The following is a 20,745-nucleotide window of genomic DNA, read 5'->3' on the forward strand; positions in this document are numbered from 1 at the left end:
GACAAGTGTACTACTCATTGTTTACTTGACCGGACTAGAACCCTGTTGTTTTTCACACGCCCATTGGACAAAACAGTCTAAACCATAAAATCGGTTCATACTATACTTTTGATCTTATTCTTGAACTGTATTTCAACTTTGGTTTGGTTAAACATCGAAAAGGTTAGAAAGATGCATATTGGACCGTCCTTCCTGGTACGTTCGTAATTTGCAACGATAGGTTTGTAACTAATGTGAATGATCATTCATTAAGTTGCACACTTTTCAGATGTGCGACTAATCAAGTTGTTAAGTTACGTGACTGTGCACAAATTTAAGAAACATCCGAACGCAAATTATCTGAGTTCTGAAGTAAATTACAGGTGACTGAATATTTCGCGATCCAAACGAGTTAAACCAATCTCTATCCAATATTTATACTTTTTATCTTACAAGGAAAAAGCATGTTTCATGATACATGAACTGTGTATAACTACCATTGCTGATTTTCATTATAAAACATTGAACTCAAGTTCATTGCTCTGAACATTCGTTTCCAGTCACGATGTAGAATAATTATTTCTAGACACATGCGTGGTTCTATTAACAAAGAATATCAATTTCTAGGCACCTCAACATAAGCACTGGTAATACCTGTACTATCTCTGCATTTGCTACCGGACGATCCGCCATAGACTTAGATACCTAATTAGACCGATAGATTTCACTGCCTAACGTCTGCGCCGGAGAATATTCTATACCACTGAGGCAGATAATGATAGCAGATCAGCAACGTGTTCGTCTTTGCTGACCGACCCGTTATGGACGAAAGAAAATTGCAGGGTACTTTCTTCTCTGCAATCAGCCAGCACCAAGTTGAATTTCGATTTCACAGACAACCCTGCTGAAATGAACGTATGTAAGAACGCAAGGACAAGTGAAAGTTAGGGCCATGCCATCGCCAGGTTTGATTCTTTTGCGGTTACAGTTTGTAACTAAACTGTGCACTTGACGAACGGAGCAAGTATTGATGTCTGGCTTATTTAGAGAAATGAAAGGGTTTCTGTTGATCGAACATCCCAATGCAGATAATTACACTTTAATACTCATCCACCGCTTGCGGCACAGCTGATTCTTATGGTCTGTCTTCCTGTAGAACTGTCTGCCGGTCGCTGTTAATGGACCAAGTAACGGGTTTGGCTTGTAATGCAACGACGATTTGCCGATTAAACAATATTCATTAATCATTATGGCAGATCGCAACTGGTGCAGCATCTGAGCGTATTCGCGACAAGGTGTGATGTAGCTGCGCAAAGTAGTCCTTCCAGTTGGAAGCAGGCTCGATAAGTACCTAATTGCTTTGGCTCGTATTTACGGCTAAACAGGGGTTTGTCGTTTTGATGGCGCTGATGTGAGGCTTACCACTTCTGGTAATAACAGCAATCCACTTAATTGCCCACCTTCATGGATTTATTTTAATATTTTTCACATGTGGGTATCGTGGGAACATTAGAAACAACTGATTTCATAGTACGATTACGTTTTTATTGAAATCCAGTAATATTATATATCATAATCGAGATTACAAAAGAGGATGTTAGTGTGTCATTGCTCTTAGCTAAAGATATGCGGACGATAAAAACACCCAAAATGGTATCAAATTATTTTTCATTTTTGTAATAGAATACATTCAGTACGTCTTCCAGACATACAGACAGGTGTCTAGGTTTAAGATTTTTGTTTAATAACTCATACACCTCCTATGCATCCATTGTAACAGTTTTTTTTCATTTTTTCTTTCCAGATATTTTTGAATTTGTCAGATCAGGTAAGATTGTTTAGTGACCGATTTTTTTTTATTTAGAAGGTACTACCGGCAGCTAGTAGTCAAAATTTGTACAAAACAATGAAAGAATAAATTTTAAAAGTTATCATTAGGTTGTGAATAGTGTTGAATCAATTGAAAATATCCTGGGTCACATGGAAATACTGTCAAAGCATCGCCACAACCCCTATAAAAAATTTAAAATCTGTTCGTTGCTTTTATATACAAACAGTTTAAAACTGATTCAGGTTGTAACAACTCTCTATACCGCTTCTCCTCGAAGAACCTTCGCTGAATGGAGTTTTATTTTTCACTGTACTCGAACCTGGGCCAATCGCTTACAGTCGCTCTGAAGTTTAGCGCCCTCAGGTTCTTTTCAACTGCAAAAAGTAATCGTCTACGCCAGTGGTCCCCAGCCTGCTTACTATCGAGGGCCACACAGCAATTTTAAACTGTTGAAGCGGGCCGCGGTATATTTGCAATATTTGTTTATCATTTCGAATTGAATTTTGAAGTATAATACAAAGTAATCAAAAAATCTGTTTAAAAAACATACTTGTAAGGGCATTACATACTACAGCGTAGCTGAGTTTTAGTTCATATTATTACACATTACACTTCTGCGATAGCGGACTTAGCGTGAAATTTTACTTTCGCAACAAAATCTACTCGGCTTAGTTGGCAAAATTATTTCTCGGGTACTTATTCAAAAGGACGTATGTGATTTTGTAAACAAAGATTCAAACGTCGATTTGTCCAATCTGATAGCACTCCCACGCAAACCATCATCACAGACAGTTAGGGGAAGCCTTCGACTACCTGTTGGTGGTGTTGCTTTGCGTGAGAGTGACATCAGAATGGACAAATCGAAGTTTGAATCTTTGTTTACAAAATCACATACGTCCTTTTGAATAAGTACCCGAGATTTTACCAAATAAACATCTGTCGACCGATTCTAAGAGTTTTTTTTATCCTCGAGGATTATTGTTCAATGAAAGTCGTTGCAAATAGAGACAGCATGTCTGAATCGTGTTTTTGAAGCCAGGTGAACTTACCAGCAGTACTTATTTTCTCACTTTTTCGATCTGAGATATTCAAACGGGATTAAATCTGCATCAGGCATTGCAATATCATCTGAGCACAGGATATTATCTTTGCTTCCGCAAAGATATTATCCCTAATCAAAGAGCACTCTGGAAAGATATTATCATTTGAGCATTTCATGATGATCCTGATAGCCAGCGCGGTTCGGGGTTTGTTCACGTTGCGAGGGCGTTGCTACAACAAAGCAGTGAAAAAATGTTTCTCCATGGCGAACATTGCACTTTGTTTACTGAGCAGATAGATAACTAAGATCGATATCCCTTCATATCATCAGTATCTTTACTCAGAAGATCGAATGATGGGATAAATTGCAATGCCTGATCTGCATTGCCCGACGTGTCGACTCGTTTATTTGATATTTTTTCACGGAAAATGCTCATCAGGAAAAAGATTCAATAACGGGCCGAAACGTCGGACAATGCAAATGTAAACCCGTTTGAATATCTCAAACTAACAAATTCAGAAAATAAAAACAATTATTCTTAGTATGAAGTACGTTAACATAACGCATTTTCAGGAATTATAAATCAAGAAATTTTTAATCGAATTTTGCCAAAACTTAACTTATTTTGAAGAATGAAAGAATTCATATTAGGGTGTAATGTATGACAACATTATTTTTACCTAAGAACGTTATATATTCAGCATGGTTAAAGCGCCAAAACTACCATCAAAGCATGTTGCCGTTAGCCTACATATCATGTATGAAGTGAGAAATTTATTTATTCTTGATGATAAAAAGATTCTTGGTTTATATGTTTCTTGAACATCAAAATAATGTGAACTAGACATACACACTCAGTTTTTATTTCCGCAGCTCGGCAAAATCCGCACAGCCGTGTGCCCAGCAAAATAAAAAAAAACTGATCTCTCGTCGAAAATGAGGTTTGTTAGCTGGGTTTCGGCAAATTATTTGCTGATTTAAAGCAACTTTGACCGATATCTCGGCGAAAAACATGTTTGCTGAGGCTCGGCTGTGTGAATCCCGGTAAAAGTTGAACAAATTGCTGAGATCCCGGTAAAAAAATTAAGTGTGTGTGCCCAGCCCGAGTACAACGAAAAACTGGACACTATGAAAGCTTTTCCTGGATGTGATATTTGTCAATGGGCCCCAAGTAGTGTATATTCTGAAACCCTTCGCGGGCCGCAGGAAAACGCTTCGAGGGCCGCATGCGGCCCGCGGGCCGCACTTTGGGGATCACTGGTCTACGCGTTATACTAAGGAGCCTGAGCTCTCTACTGAATATTATCTTCTCTTCTAGCATACGAGCAACATGTTCCGCCCACAGTAGTCCGCTGTGTTGTATGAGCTTCACGACATGATATATCCTTTTATTCGCCTTGTAACCTCGTTATTGATGCTTCGCCGCCAGATGCCGCCATCCTCCTGATTATCACCGAAAGCATTCGATAGCATCCTACGGAAAAAATACTCTAGAAGCTCGCTGATCAGCCTCTTTTAACATTCAAGTTTCATGGTCGTGAGAATCCGCCAGAAGAATCAGATAGCAGAGCATAAAATATTCAACTTCATGAACCTTTTTCTTATTATTATTGGTATTACATTCCCCAATATGACATTGCCGCCTCGCAGCTTTCGCTGTATTCCTCGCACTTCCACAGTTATTAACTACGGAGTTCCTAAGCCAAGGTACCATTTTTGCATTCGTACATCATGAAGTTAACACGATGATACTTTTATCCCTAGGGAAATCGAGTAATCGAACTCAGCCACCCTCAGCATGGTCCTGCTTTGTAGCCGCGCATCTTACCGCTATTGACAAGTGAAGAAAGGCGGGCTTCAAATTCATCGTCATGATTCGAATCGTCATGATCATGCACGCGTACTGCTAGGACCACCCACCCTCCCCCTTGTAACAGTTTTTGTTTAGGGTTTTGAAATTTATGTAGGGGCCATTTTCGTTCAAGATTTCAAGGGGGTAGATCGACGGCGTACAGTAGCGGTTCCATTCGCAGAAAAAAGCAGCTCTCAAGTCAGATTTTCATTCGGGCACGGAAACCGACCGGTTGACCCACGCCGCGAAAGCGACGTTACCATGTTGTTCTTCGCGCGGCTACTTGTTCGATAAAAGGATCGAGTTCGACCACAGGGCACCGGTATGACCCATGAAGCCGACTCCGAACCCTTGGACCACCCCTTATTTGCGCCTATACTAGCCATTCCTCGTGTGCACGCACCACCTTCTGTGTAGCTCCAGGACGATTTGGACGATAGCCGATAAAACGGCGTTCCAGCCAACTTCATCTTTACACATCCTCCGGACTAGGTTTTCGGGGGTAGTGTCCAGACCACATGTGGCAAGCATTGTGCGAAAACGTGGGCACACGAACAATGCGTGTTCCGCCGTTTCCTCTAAACCTGCGCACACCGGACACTCGGGCGAGGCCGAGTGTCCGAACCGGTGTAGGTACTGTCTGAAGCAACCATGGCCTGTAAGGACCTGGGTCAGGTGGAAAGTGATTTCCCCATGGCGCCTCTTGACCCACGTACCTATCTCCGGTATCAACCTATGTGTCCATCTACCCTTAGTGGAACTGTCCCACGCACGCTGCCATTTGACCATTGCGGCCACCCTGACAGTCCTACGGATGCCTTTCGTGTCGCGCATTTCGAAACACTCTATGTCTTCACCGATAACGATGTCAATAGGCATCATACCGGTGATGACGCAAAGTGCCCCAAACTGCCCCCCCCCATACCACAGTATGGACAGAGCGACACTAGCCAGAAGCTTACGCTTGCTGGCATAAACCGCAGAGCTATTGGAAATCATCCGGGACAACACCACTATAGCTGTGGAGGCACGCTTGCAGGCGTAATTGACGTGGCTACCAAAGGTGAGCTTATCGTCAAGTTTGATGGAGCGTTCAGAGGTGACCGTGCAGTTGCCTGCCCTTATCACCACTTGTTGCTCCGACTTTCGGTTGTTGATAATAACCACCTCAGTCTTGTGGTGAGCTAGTTCTAACTTCCTGGAACTCATCCACTCCTCCACAATTGCGATCGAGTGGGCTGCAGTCAACTTCACCTCTTCGATCGATTCGCCGTTGACCTCCAGCGTTATATCGTCAGCGAAGCCGACGATTACCACGCCCACCGGGAACTTCAACCTCAAGACACCATCATACATGACGTTCCATAAAACCCGACCCAGTATGGAGCATTGCGGAACCCCTGAGGTTATGTCAACGCACTTCCGCCCCGCCTTCGTGTCGTATACCAGTACTCGAATCTGGAAGTAGCTTCTGAGAATCTTGTACAGGTGTTCGGGAATTCCAAGACGCAGGAGCGCATCTGCAATAGCTGCCCAACTAGCACTATTGAATGCATTCCTCACGTCGAGAGTCACTACTGCACAATAGCGAACTCCCCTCCTCTCACGCTGGATAGCTATCTCCGCGGATTTGGTAACCGACAAGATAGCGTCTACGGTCGACTTACCCTTTCGGAAGCCGAACTGGTTACTCGATAGACCATCCGCACCCTCCGTGCGTATCAACAACCTGTTGAGGATGATCTTCTCGAGCACCTTCCCCGCCGTATCAAGCAGGCATATTGGTCTACATGCCGACGGATCCCCGGGTGGTTTTCCCGCCTTTGGCAATAGGACCAAGCTCTGCCTCTTCCATGCTTCAGGGAAGACTCCCTCGTCCAGGCATCTCTGCATGACAGATCTGAACATCTCGGGAGCCTCAGCAATGGCCGTTTTGATGGCCAGGTTCGGAATACCATCCGGTCTTGGCGCCTTACTTACACTAAGGGACTGTGCAATCCCGCAAGTTCCGCCACAGTTACTCTTCCCTCGTCGGCCACCCTGGCCCCTGGCAGCTCCACAAAGTGAGGCCAGGGACTTGGGTCATGACGTGGCAAAAGCCTCGCGATGATCCTCTCCAACATCTCTGGAGACCGCTCTGTAGGGGTCATCGCCCCACGTGTCTTGGCCATTACGACCCTATAGGCGTCACCCCATGGATTCGCGTTGGCACTTTGACACAGGCCCTCGAAGCAGGCTTTTTGCTTGATCTAATATCAGTCTTCAGAGCGGTTCTAGCAGCCACGAACGTCACCCGTAGTTCAACACGCTCCTCTTCTGTGCGTGCTCGCTGCATCCGCCTCCATGCCCGTAGGCAGGCGCGGTGCAGGTTCGCAATTGCTTGAGTCCACCAGTAAGCCGGTGGCCTTCCATTCCTAGGGTGGGCTTTCCTAGGCATGGTGGCATCGCATGCACGCGAGAGTACTGTTCCCGAGCAACACACATAATGCAGATCGATCACAGTAACTAATATATGACCGGATTCAGTCACAATAAGGTTACTGCAACCGGGTTTGCTTAACTAGTGCTGCTAGGGTTACCAGCTGCTCGCCGCTCAGACCGAGAGTATTGTGCTCGCGGCGGAGCGCTATGTCTTCCACATACGAGGGTTAGGCCTCGCCCCTTCTTCCGTCCGCTGAATGCTGGTCGTATAGTCGATACTGTAGCGAACCGCCAGGTGGTTGCTGTGAGTGTAGCCATCATCTACCCTCCAGTTCGAACTACTCGTTTGGCCAGGGCTCCAGAACGTAACGTCGATAATCGACTCAGCCCCGTTACAGCTGTAGGTACTTTTGGTACCGACATTGGCAAAGTCCACATCCAACATGGCCAGTGATTCCAGCAGGATCTGCCTTCGTTGATTCGTGGAATGCCTTCCCCATTCCACGGCCCAAGCGTTGAAATCCCCCGCTATCACCACCGGCCTACGCCCCATCAAGTAAGCCGTCAAACAATCCAGCATACGACCGAACTGCTCGATCGACCATCGATGAGGCGCCTAGCAACTACAGAAGAAGACCCCGTTGACTTTGGCAATGACGAAGCCCTCGTGTGTCGAAGACACCAACTCTTGGACTGGGTATTTCCCCGTTGTCCATATCGCCGCCATTTAAGACCCATCGGTGACCCAATTACCGTTCCTGGCGGGTACCCGGTAAGGATCCGCTATGATGGCGATATCCGTCCCCCATTCAGCAACTGTCTGACACAGCAGTTGCTGGGCTGCATCACAGTGGTTCAGGTTTAGCTACGTTACCTGCACTGTGATTTTGAAGCACGCTTAAACGCCAGGCACTTCGAACCCCCCATGGGGTGCTTGCTGTTTGCAGCTTTGTTGGAACAAATCAAGCAATTGGGAGGGTTCGTGGAGCATTGTGCCTTATGTCCCTCCAATCCGCAGCGTCGACAGAGCTTGCTTCAGTCAGGGCCTTTGCAGTCCCATTGCTTGTGCCCCGGTTCCTGGCACTTGAAGCAAACTTTGGGTTGCTCATATATGCCAACAGGGCACACCGACCATCCCACCTTGACGATTCCTAACTTGACTACCTTGAAGGCGTCCTCTGCAGATAGCCGAACCAATGCTACCTGCGTCCCTGCCGGACCTTTCCGTAGCCGAACGGCTGCGGTGGGGGTCTCCATTTCTCATTGTCGCCGCAGTGCCGTGACGAGCTTTTCGACTTCGGTGATCTCGTCCAGGTCTTTAACCCTTAAATTCACCTACGTCGTGAGTGCCCTCACCTTGACCGTCTCGCCTAGGATCTCCTCCGCCAACTTCTTGTAGGCGGCGCCCTTTTGCGAGACGCGCCGTTTCAGCTCGAGGATCATCTCGCCCGTTCGGATACGTCTTATTCGACGTACGTCGGTGACGAGTTCACCGAGCTTGACGTCACTCCTCATCGCCTTCAAGACGTCCGAGTACTTAGCCTCGTCCGTCTTGATGACTATGGCATTGCCCCTGGAGCGATTGGCGCCTACCCTAGATTTCTTGCTACCCTCATTCACCTGGGCCTTCTTCTCGGCCCTTGACGCCTTCGGTTGTCTATGTGTGTGTGTATGTGTGTACGCAAACTAATCTCACTCATTTTTAGGCACTTATCCTTAGCCGATTTGCTCGCAACAAAATGCATTCGACGCCGAATCCTGTCCCATTGTTTCGTATTGAAAATTGGCCGAATCGGACTATGGGCTTCTGAGTTATAGCCGAAATAGAAGAAGAATTCTCACTGATATTTTAGGAACTTATCCTCAACCGATTTGCTCGCAACAAGTTGCATTCGACGCGGAATCCTATCCAATTGGCCCAATCGGACTATGGCCTCAACAGTTATGGCCAAAACACTATTTTAATAACACGAGAAAGGCTTCATCATCGCTAGGTCAATTAATCTGTTTTTTTTTCTAAATGGTGGCGCCTATGCGGAAAATCAGGTGGCCGTTCGGACTAAAGTAAGGTTGCTGTTAGTGAGTATAAAGGGGTTGAGAGTTTGATTTAAAATTTTCCCTCTAGATTCTGATTTTGGTTTTGTTGCTGTTGCTTTGTCCAATGATGATTCCTCCCCAGATCATCTGCGAGTTGTGATGCCTGCCTAGGATGTGGTGGGGTTTGACAGTGGGCTCTGTTAAACTTCTATAAAAAGCTGCATGTATCCGCAAATGAGCCCCGCCAAAGCAACCGTGTGTCGCTCAAAGCGCACAAGCTCAAGTCCTGGTGTTAGGTGGGACGCTAAACAGACCAGACACGACGGCCCTCCGACGAGACAGGACGTTTGCGCAGGCCCAATAAGCCGCCTTAAAAAACAACCATAATGAACGACAAAGAAGATACTGCGACTCAAAACAATAGGCAACTACCTAGGCGACGGATAAAGGATTGTTGAAGCTTGAAACATGGAACTGCAAGTCGCTAGGCTTCGCAGGTTGCGACAGGATGATGTACACCCAGGTTTTTTTTAAGCGGTTGGAATTCATTAATTTCTCGATTAACCTGAACTTTCACAGCTTTTTAAACACCCTCTGAAATTTCTTTGATTTTTTGTGAATTTTTTCGTGGGGTTAACTCATTGCTCCCTTGACGTTGAAGGTCTTAAACGACCAAAACCAACCCGTGTAAAAAAAAACCTGGGTGTACGATGAATTACATCCCCGCAACTTCGACGTCTTAGCGCTGCATGAAATCTGCTGGACAGGGTAGAAAGTGTGGAAAAGCGGGCATCGAACTGCTTCCTTCTACCAAAACAGTGGTACCTCTAACGAGCTAGGAGCCGTCTCATAGTGCTGGGCAAGATGTGCCAACGCGTGATTGAGTGGCAGCCAATCAACGCCAGAATGTGCAAGCTAAGGATAAAACGCCCGTTCTTCAACTATAGTATCATCAACGTGCACTGTCCACACGAAGGGAGACCCGACGACGAGAAAGAAGCGTTCTATGCACAGCTGGAGCAGACATATGTATGATTGATGCCCACGGCGCGACGTCAAAATCGTCATCGGCGACATGAACGCTCAGGTAGGAAGGGAGGAAGTGTATAGACCGGATAGTCTGCATACCGCATCGAACGACAACGGCCAACGATGCATAAACTTAGCAGCCTCCCGCGGAATGGTAATCCGAAGCACTTTCTTCTCCCGTAAGAATATCCACAAGGCCACATGAAAAACACCTTATCAAGAAACGGAAAACCAAATCGGCATTACGAAGGTACGTACTTACCGCAGTGCGAATATTGAGTCCGACCACTACCTCGTTGCAGTATGCCTGCGCTCAAAACTCTCGACGGTGTACAACATTGAGCGGCCAAAAGACGGTAGACTAGCCCAAAACTACGCGCTGCAGCGGGAAGTGGCATTCCCAACGGAAGAGCAACTAGGCGCAGCGTCTCTTGAAAATGGCTGGAGAGATATTAGATCCGCCATTGGCAGCACCGCAACCGCTGCATTAGGCACAGTGCCCACGGATCAGAGAAACGACTGGTATAACAGCGAATGTGAGCACGATACAAACGGGCGCGGAACAGACAAAACTCGCAGGAAGATCGAAACCGTGAAGAGACGGAGGAACTGTACCGCGCTAATAACATACGAAAGTTCTATGAGAAGTTAAACCGTTCACGTAAGGGCCACGTGCCACAGCCCGATATGTGTAACGACAGAAACGGGAACCTACTTACAAACGAGCGTGAGATGATCCAAAGGTGGCGGCAGCACTACGAAGAGCACCTGAATGGTAATGTGGCAGACAACGGTGGCGATTTGGTAATGAACCTATGAGCACGCGCGCAGGACATACGACTCCCGGCTCCGAATCTCCAGGAAATCCAGGAGTAGATCGACCGGCTGAAACACAACAAAGCCCCTGAAGATGACCAACTACCAGGAGAGCTGTTTAAACACGGTGGTGGACACTGCCTAGAGCGCTGCACTGGGTAATTATCAAGGTTTGGGAGGATGAGGTTCTGCCGCAGGAGTGCACAATGGGGAAATCCGATTTCAAAGGTGGAAAAAACTGATAACTTTCTTCACGAACAACTTACAGAAGAGATTAAGAGCTTATTCGAAAGAGAATTTTGCAAAAAATTCAGTGAGTGCTGTTTCATGGACGTGTAACGCTTCTGTATGTAGTTATCGAACTCGTTTTGCCCTAATGCCCCATACATTGCGAGTTTCCAAACTATTTGTCATTTTATCTTTAAGACATTGTTCTAAAATTGTTTTTATCTCTTCACTGTGGATCCACAGAAGGCCACTAAATATGTTTTGTTGCTAAAAGTTGGAAATTCAAGGGATTTTGGGGTCAAATAAGCATCAAAGTGCATTTTATGTGCAATTTTCATGTATTCTGTAAAAAATAATAATATTTACAGATAAGTGTTGATATTATTGTTTCAAAGTGTTGAACAGATATTGACAAATCTTTGCCGAATAAAAATTAATGAAGTAAATCGTTTTACAAATGTTTTATTTGGTTATTTAATGAGTAAAAACGATTTTTTAAAAACTTTTGAATAGCACCGATGCCAAACATTTCCAAACCATACCCGATAGCACAACTAGTCAAGAATAGTCATATGTTATGAATCTTGATGTGATCATAGATAGGAGGTGGGAGGGAGATACTCTTTTTTCTTACCTTTTTGCCCAAATTCCCCTATGAAACAATATAGCTCAATGATTCTGAGCAAAGAAATGATGTAGTAATGTTAATTTAGTTCATAGTTTTCCAATGATATAACAATAACAAAAATGAAAATAACAAATAATCATATAATTCATTAAAAATATTGAATTAAAGGGGATTTAGGAGTCATACAGCTCATTTAATGTAGTTTTTTATTCAAAATAGTATAACATTTTTCACGGACGACGCACATAGAAGATTAAGGGCTTATTCAAAAGGGAGATTTCCAAGAAACTCAGTGAGACATGTTTTATAGACGTGAGACACTTCTGTATGTAGTTATTAAGCTAGTTTGCCCCAATGTGCCATACATCACAGTTTATCATATTTTTCGTGCTTTTATCTTCCAAGTATTGTACTAAATATGTGTTCTCCTCTTCATTATAGATCCATAGAAAAGCACTATACATGCTTTGTTGGTAAAAGTTGAAAATTTAAAAGATTTTGGGGTCAAATAAGTATTAAATTGCACTTTACGTGAATTTTTCATTTTTCAATTACTGATGAAGTAAATCATTTCGTAAGTGTTTTGTTTTGTGATTTATTGGGTAAAACCCGATGTTTCAAATGCTTCTGAAAAGTGCCGATGTCAATCATTCCCAAACCATACCCGTTTAAATAACTAGATAAGAGTAAATATATTAGTCGATGTGATAATAGATAGGAATAAATAGGAAATATTCTTTTCTCATGACGTTTCACCCAAATTCCCCTTATGAAATAATAAACCACAAATTCTGGGTTAAGAAATGATGGAGTAACATTGATTCAATTATAATTTGTCAATGATACTATAAAAATAACAAATATTCGTAGATTGCATTGAAAAAAAATCATAGGGTTCAGGACTCAGAAACTTTCTTTTAAATACATAATTAATGAATTTTTCACTTATTTGTCCCAAAATATCTTAAAAATCCATTTTTAATGTAATATATGGATATCTGTTTTTTATGGTATCAATTTCTGTTAAAAAAAATGACAATAATATAAACTATTATCTGTAAATATCTGAATAATCAATAGGCTGTAGATTTCGCCAAAATTGACCATATGTAGAGCTACATCAATGCAATCAAGTTTTCAAATCACCGTATATTAACCCTAAATAATCATTCGACGTAATATAGTGCAAATGATTTCTTGGGTATTATTATTTTTTACAGAATACATGAAAAATTCACATAGATGTAGTTTGATGATTATTTGACCCCAAAATCCCTTAAATTTCCAACTTTTTCCAACAAAATATGTATAGTGCTATGTATGGATCTACAATGAAGAGGAAAACAGAATTTCAGTGTAATTTTTAAAAGATAAAAGTACCAAAATATGAATAATTTTGATGTATGGGACATTGGGGCAAAACCAGCTCATGAACTACATACAGAAGTGTCTCATGTCTATAAAACATCACTCACTGAATTTCTTGGAAAATTCGCTTTCGAGTAAGCCCTTAACCTTATCTGTGAGTCGCTCGTGAGAAAAATTATCCTATTTTGTATAAAAAATTACATTATATGAGCTGTATGACCCCTAAGAAAAAAGAGTATCTCCCATCACCTCCTATCTATGATCACATCAAGACTCATAACATATGACTATTCTTGACTAGTTGTGCTATCGGGTATGGTTTGGAAATGTTTGGCATCGGTGCTATTCAAAAGTTTTTAAAAATCGTTTTTTACTCAATAAATAACCAAATAAAACATTGGTGAAACGATTTATTTCATTATTTTTTGTTTGGTAAGCATTTGTCAATATCTGTTCAAAAGTTTGAGACAATAATATCAACACTATTTTTTACAGAATACATGAAAATTGCACATACAATGCACTTTGATGCTTATTTGACCCCAAAATCCCTTAAATTTTTAACTTTTACCAACAAAATATATTTATTGCCCTTCTGTGGATCCAAAGTGAAGAGATAAACACAATTTTAGAACAATGTCCTAAAGATAAAATGACAAAAGTTTGGAAACTCGCGATATATGGGCATTAGGGCAAAACGAGCTCGATAATTACATACAGAAGCATTCCACGTCCATGAAACAGCACTTACTGAATTATTTGCAAAATTCTCTTTCGAATAAGCTCTTAATCTCTTCTGTAAGTTGTTCGTGAAGGAAGTTATCAGTTTTTTCCACCTTTGAAATCGGATTTCCCCATTGTGGAGTGGATGGAAGGTGTCGTGTGCCCATCTATAAAAAGGGTGATAAGCTGGATTATAGCAACTACCGCGCAATCACATTGCTGAACGCCGCCTACAAGGTACCTACTCTCCCAAATATTATGCCACCGACTAACAACAATCGCAAGACAGTTCGTGGGGCAGTACCAGGCGGGATTTAGGGGTGAACGCTAGGGTGGTTCAAAAAATCGATTTTGCTCCACAGTGCTCATATGATTCATTATCATGTTCTGAGTGTCCTCTGAAAATTTGAGCTCATTTGGATTAAAACTGATTTAGCACAAGCCGTTTCAAGTTTGCATGCAAATTAGTATGGGGAAATTTATTTTTTTCATTATATTGATTATAGTGCTTCCTCATTAAGCGCAGGTTAAAAGAAAACCTACATAGCTAAAAGGAATACTCAACAGCTTTCACCCAAAGAAAACCGCATGTTGATTAATCGCCCCAATAATTAGTAATCGACTTTAATACAGGTTGCAAATCTTTAGTCATGATCGTTAAACTTCTTCGAGGGCATCACTGAAACGTGCAGTGCAACATAGTAGCCTGAATTTGTGTGTGCTATCTTTCGCGCCACGAGCAGCAATGTTGCCTGTTGATGAGTTACGCAATTAGCTCCAGAAAACTACGATATAGATTAAATTCGATTACTAATTATTGGAACGATTAATTAAGATGCGGTTTTCGCTGAGTGAAAGCTCTTGAGTATTCCGTTTAGCTATGTAGGTTTTCTTTTAACCTGCGCTTAATGGGGAAGCGTCATTAACAGTGTAATGAAAAAATTAATTTCCCCATACTAATTTGCATGCAATCAGTTTTATTCCAAATGAGCTCAAATTTCCAGAGGACACTCAGAACATGATAAAGAATCAGATGAGCACTGTGGAGCAAAATCGATTTTTTGAACCTCCCTAGTGAACGCTCTACCACAGACCAGGTGATCGCCGTACGTCAGGTATTGCAGAAATGCCGCGAATACAACGTGCCCACACAGCATCTATTCATCGACTTCAAAGCCGCATATGATACAATCGATCGGGACCAGCTATGGCAGCTAATGCACGAAAACGGATTTACGGATAAACTGATACGGTTGATCAAGACGACGATGGATCGGGTAATGTGGTAATGTAGTTCGAGTTTCAAGGGGCATTCTCGAGTCCCTTCGGAACGTGCAGAGGGCTACGACAAGGTAATGGTTTTTCGTGCCTGCTATTCAACATCGCTTTGGAGGGAGTAATACGAAAGGCAGGGATTAACACGAGTAGTACGATTTTCACGATTTCCGTCCAGCTATTTGGTTTCGCCGACACGTAACTTTGAGAAGATGAAGGGAGCCTACGGATTGGACTAGTCATCAACACGTCGAAGACGAAGTATGTAAGTTACCAACCAACCCACCACGTCACATCAAGTTGGCAAAGATAAAACACCAAACATCCTACAAACACTATTTGGCCCGAATCATCAAAAAGCATCAACCCCAACAACCACGTGAGCGACCTGTAAACGCATAACAGCCTTCAGCACATTTACCTTTTGACGATAAACTGCGGCATCAACAAATAACTTCCGGACAACGCCGACCACAGTGATCGACCTTTGGACAGGCTACGGAAAGTGTAGGTCAGCTAGTTTAAGTTTGCGTAGGTTAGCTCTAAGTAGAATCGAATATAATTATCATTCTTGGTTTTACAGTGATTTCGAGTAGACGTTTTTTTTTTAAAACTCATGTTCGAAACCCCGTGATTTAATTGGCGCAGTCGGTAGGATCCGCGTCCGAGTTCTTCTATGGGATGTGCTGCAAGTCTTCGATATTCCCTCGAAGATGTCTTTTCGACGAACACACTCACTCGCGAACTAAGAAGTCGGTGGTTGGTTGGTTGGTAACTTGTACATGATAGGAAGAGGCTCATGAAAAAATAATGTAAGCCACCCACCCGCCGTCAATTTTTAAGCGCCGCCGCCGCCACCATTTTTGAACGAGCCGCCGGTGAATTTTAGGCGAGCCGGTGAAATAATTTGGTCTTGGGGGTTCATTCCTCGATTTGTTATAAATCCGTTCAAACCCTCATACGTTTAAAAAATTTCGGCTGCGCCGCTGAAATAACATGAACTTCAAACCTTTTTTTATGTCACTTAGTGGGAGGACGTAAAACAAATAATGTTGAGCAAAGAATTTTGGTTCATATTACTTGTTTTTCACTTAATGTATGGATATTTGGATTCTTTTAAATATGATACTACGCTCACTAGTTGAACTTTTGTGGCGAATATGTTATCGCCAAATGCTTCAGGTCTTTCAAGATTTCCCTGGAGTTTTGGCTTTCACACCTCCACGCGTAAACTAAAATATTTTGGCCTTTTGGTATGGTAAATGCTTCCAGCTGACTATATATTAATATTCCTAACGATTCATAATTCAAATTGAGCATACCTACAACATATATTTTATTCAAGATAACCCAAGAATTCTCTGAAGTATAGGCCTTATCGTCTATACGCATAACGAAAGAAATGAAACTTGCTCTAAGTGCTCATTTGAATCATATTGGCTTTTGTTTCATTCCAAGAAATCCAAGAAGGAGAAATGAACATGCGGTGAGTGATCTTCTGATTGGCATTACATATCTCACTGGGACATTATCGATTCGCAGGTTAGTACTCATCAAGCACATCCACAGTTGTTAACTTCGAGGTTGCTGAGCCAAGTTACCATTTTTGCATTCATATATGAGGCTAGCACGATAATATTTTCATGCCAAGGGAAGTTGAGAAAACTTCCAACCCGAAAGTTTCCTAGATCAAATTGAAAATCGAACCCAGCCACCTACAGCTTGGTCTTACTTTGTAGCTGCGCATCTTACCGCATGGCTAAGAAAGACATCGCTGTTTGTGATCATTTGAATCAAATAACATTTGACTTCATATTTAAGGCTTATGCAATTAAGTTATATGGATCACACAGAGCATGAACCATCTTTAGAAAGAAAAAAAAGTAGTCAATAGGAAATTCTCAGAGGATCTGGAATAATATGCTTCTCGAGGGCATATCCAATTTGGTTCTATAGATTACAAGGCACATTGTCAATTTTTAAAAACAGATAACTGCTGCTAGAATACCCGTGCAGAACTTAAGAGCCAGTTCGCGAGAAGCGCGACCCCCTCTTGTATCGATATTCTCCGATTTCGATGAAATTTTCAGGGTTTGTTCATATATGTAAGAGAAGACATTTAGCAAATTTTCAGATTTTTTCATTGAGGGGAAGTGGGGTAAAACGGCCCTTCAAAAATTATTGTTCAAAAATCGCCAAAACCAAAAAAATGCAATAACTTTGGCAATGAGTGACCGATTTTGTTTAAATTTTGCACGTTTTTTCTACTCAATTAGTACTTTATACCAAGTGGTTAATAGGGTTATAAAGTTGTTTACTTTAGGAGAAAATTGACTTTTTCGATAAAAAATGGTCGTTTTTCCAAAGGGAATATTTTTCACCAACAGATCTAGGATAAAAAACTAAACCCGTAAGGCAATTAAGGAACTAAAGAGCTTTCATCTCATATATAATGTAGAAGCGCCAACTCAAGAATTTCCTAGAAAATCGCAATTTTCTGCAACACTGTTTATTCTTAAGAAAGTTCGCACAAATTTCGACCCTACTTATGTTGATGTTTTCCGTTCTGGTGAAAACTGTCCAAACTTTTTTGTCTCAGTTGAAATAAAAAATCAGAATTTTCCATTAGGGGAGTGTAGGGTAAAATAGTCCTTTAAAAATAAATGTCAAAAAATACATCATTTTTTTATGTGAGTTCTCTTCTTCTTCCTTTCAATTCATCTATATTTTTCGTCTCAATAGATACGTATATCCTTCGCTGATCTATATTAGATAGCAAACTATTTGCAGAACAATTTTCAACAGAAGTAAAATAGGACCAAAATAAGTGCCTTAAACATTAGCACGTCTTTCGCAAACTGAAACAAAAATGAACGGATTCGACGAAAGTGCTTGATATTTTTATTGAATCAGCTACAATTACTGTGGGTACCGGTATTGATGTTGCTTTTACAGCTATGCGAAAAAAAAACAATGATTCTAAACGGCAAATGAGCAATTTCGTAACGTTTAAACATAGCTTGTTGGTGGAGCTGCTTCTCAGATTATATTTTTCTTTTGTACCTACTTGCATCAGGTTACCATAGGCTTGTTTTTGTAGCTTGTAACGATTGTGTGGTATTCATAACTCTCTTTCATCTTCCATCATTATCAATTTGAACCAAATTCTGTTTATTGTGCAAAAACGTCAAACCGTGTACCATTCATACATTTTGAATTACTAACCTTCAAACTGCTAGATAATATTACAGAGATACAATCTAAACAAAATGTTTGGCTGAATGGACTATACCAGTTCTAATCGGGTGTATATATTTTCAAGAGTTGGACAATTTTATCTCATAGGTAATGAAATAAGAGTCTCCAGTAGCCTTGTGAGCAAAGGCGTAGGATTGCCAATCCGGAGGTAGCGAGTTCGATTCTCAGTCCGGTCTAGGGTGTTCTCGGGTTGGAAACATTCTCGATTCCCTGGGCATAGTGTATCCATTGTACTTGCCACACAAGATACATACTCATGCAATGGCGGGCATAGAAAAGCTTTCAATTAATAACTGAGGAAATGCTAATAGAATACTAATTTGAAAAGCTTGGCCAAGTTCCAGTTGGAATGTAGAGCCATAGAAGAAGAAGAAGAAGAAGAAGAAGGTAATGGAATACCCTCGATTCTATGTTTACACAACTGTGTAAAAAACCCTCCAAAGTTTAACAATGTTGCATTCATTTTGCACAATACGGGAGAAACCTTTTTTTTCTACAACGAGCTGATTTTTCACTAGAGTATCAATTGTCTGACGATTTGAAAACACACCCCTCATGAAAATACTTCAAATTTTAGAATACACGTTTCTACACTCATAGATAAAGTATGTAAATTGTTGATCGCTTAATCAATTAATTAAAAGATTACCAAGCAAAACTGTTTTATTCTCGGCTTAATTTACACCACCTGAAAGTGCTTGAGTACCTCAACAAAACTGTGTAGTTGATTGTAAAAAGGATTCCTTAAATATCAGCCTTTTTCTCTTGAAATCTTTGTTAACCTTATATGAACATATTTCTAACCAACCATAAGGTGTGGTTTGCTAAGAAGTAGTACTTGGATAGTAACAGCTTGCAATACTTTTAGAGAAATCTATCTATTGCTTTTTTTTCACCGAGGAATAGACTACCGTGTTGAAGTACCAGTGTAACAAACAAAGTACCAAAAGAAATGTTCTCACTTCCGAATGGATGGAAACTAGCTAAAGCATTGGATTTTGAGAAAAATATATTAAGCTCTTTTAGTGGAATGTATTAAACCGTCTAAGACGAATTAAGTACTGTCCATTTAATTCCACTAGTTAATTTTCGTAATCTTTGCAGATACGTATTTCGAGTCGAGTCAAGTACAAGACACTGAAGACGACCACACAGTTGTGGTCGAAATACGTATCTGCAAAGATTACGAAAATTAACTAGTGGAATTAAATGGACAGTACTTAATTCGTCTTAGACGGTTTGATTGGATTTTGCTTTTCGTCGTTCTTGAACCATGCATCGTTCTTGCAATTAAGACGTCACCATGGAGGAACTGGTGGGAATATATTTTGGTGGAACAATAATTTAGAACGGGAGTTTAAGACGGAGCAAAGTTTACAATACCTCCGCCGGAATATAGATACTTGACATATAGAAATGACATGACTAGTTCACGTTATTTTTTGAGATTGAGAGATTGTGAAGGATTTAATTGTTGACAGATAGAAAACCATAAAAACACTAAGCTTGGAAGAATTTCGAAGCATACTAGCAAAATCACTAGATTAGTTGCCAGTTGGGTCGGAATAATCAAATTCTTGTATCTTTTTTCGTAACATTATTTACATTTTGAGATCTATTTTACCCCTCTCTCCCCATCCCAATTTTTGCCAAATAGTTTCATCTACATATAGAAATAAACCTTGTGAGTTTCAGCCAGATGCTGAAACATCGATAAAATGGAGTTGCGATTCTCACAAACTGGCTTGCAAACAAAAAGTGCAATATGCAGAAATTCATAATTTGATTGATTATTCTTAAGTCGGCGCACTGAAATAAGTTTCAATAAGTTTGATGTATATTCTGCTTGAGCTCACATATAAAAATTTATGAATTTTTGACATTTTATTTTTACAAGGCTATTTTACCCAATTTACCGGAATTGCTCATTTGTCGTTAAGAATAATTGTTTTTTGTTCGCATAGATGTAAAAGCAACATCACTACCGGTACCCACATTAATTGTAGCTTATTCAAAAAAAATATCAACAAGCACGTTCGCCGAATTCGTTCATTTTTGTTTCAGTTTGCGAAAGACGTGCTAATGTTTAAGGCACTTATTTTGGTCCTATTTTACTTCTTTTGAAAATTGTTCTGCAAATAGTTTGCTATCGAATATAGATCAGCGAAGGATATACGTATCTATTGAGACGAAAAATATAGATGAATTGAAAGGAAGAAGAAACAGTTTTTTTAAACTTATGTATTTTCTGCTCACAT

The 20,745-nt window shown here is 41.2% G+C and overlaps 1 protein-coding gene across 3 annotated transcripts in view; it reads left to right on the forward strand.

Annotated features, from left to right (window-relative positions):
• LOC134225727 (serine proteinase stubble) overlaps positions 1–20,745 on the forward strand; it is a 605,887-nt gene that overhangs the window by 382,514 nt on the left and 202,628 nt on the right. For 2 of the 3 annotated variants that reach the window (XM_062706032.1, XM_062706034.1), the window contains one exon: positions 1,784–1,807. The exons of the other annotated variant lie outside the window; for it this stretch is intronic. The gene's annotated coding sequence lies outside the window, so the exon portion shown is untranslated. The remainder of the gene's footprint in view (positions 1–1,783; positions 1,808–20,745) is intronic. 3 annotated transcript variants of the gene reach the window in all.

Source organism: Armigeres subalbatus, chromosome 3 (assembly GCF_024139115.2).
Source record: "Armigeres subalbatus isolate Guangzhou_Male chromosome 3, GZ_Asu_2, whole genome shotgun sequence".
NCBI lineage: Eukaryota > Metazoa > Arthropoda > Insecta > Diptera > Culicidae > Armigeres > Armigeres subalbatus.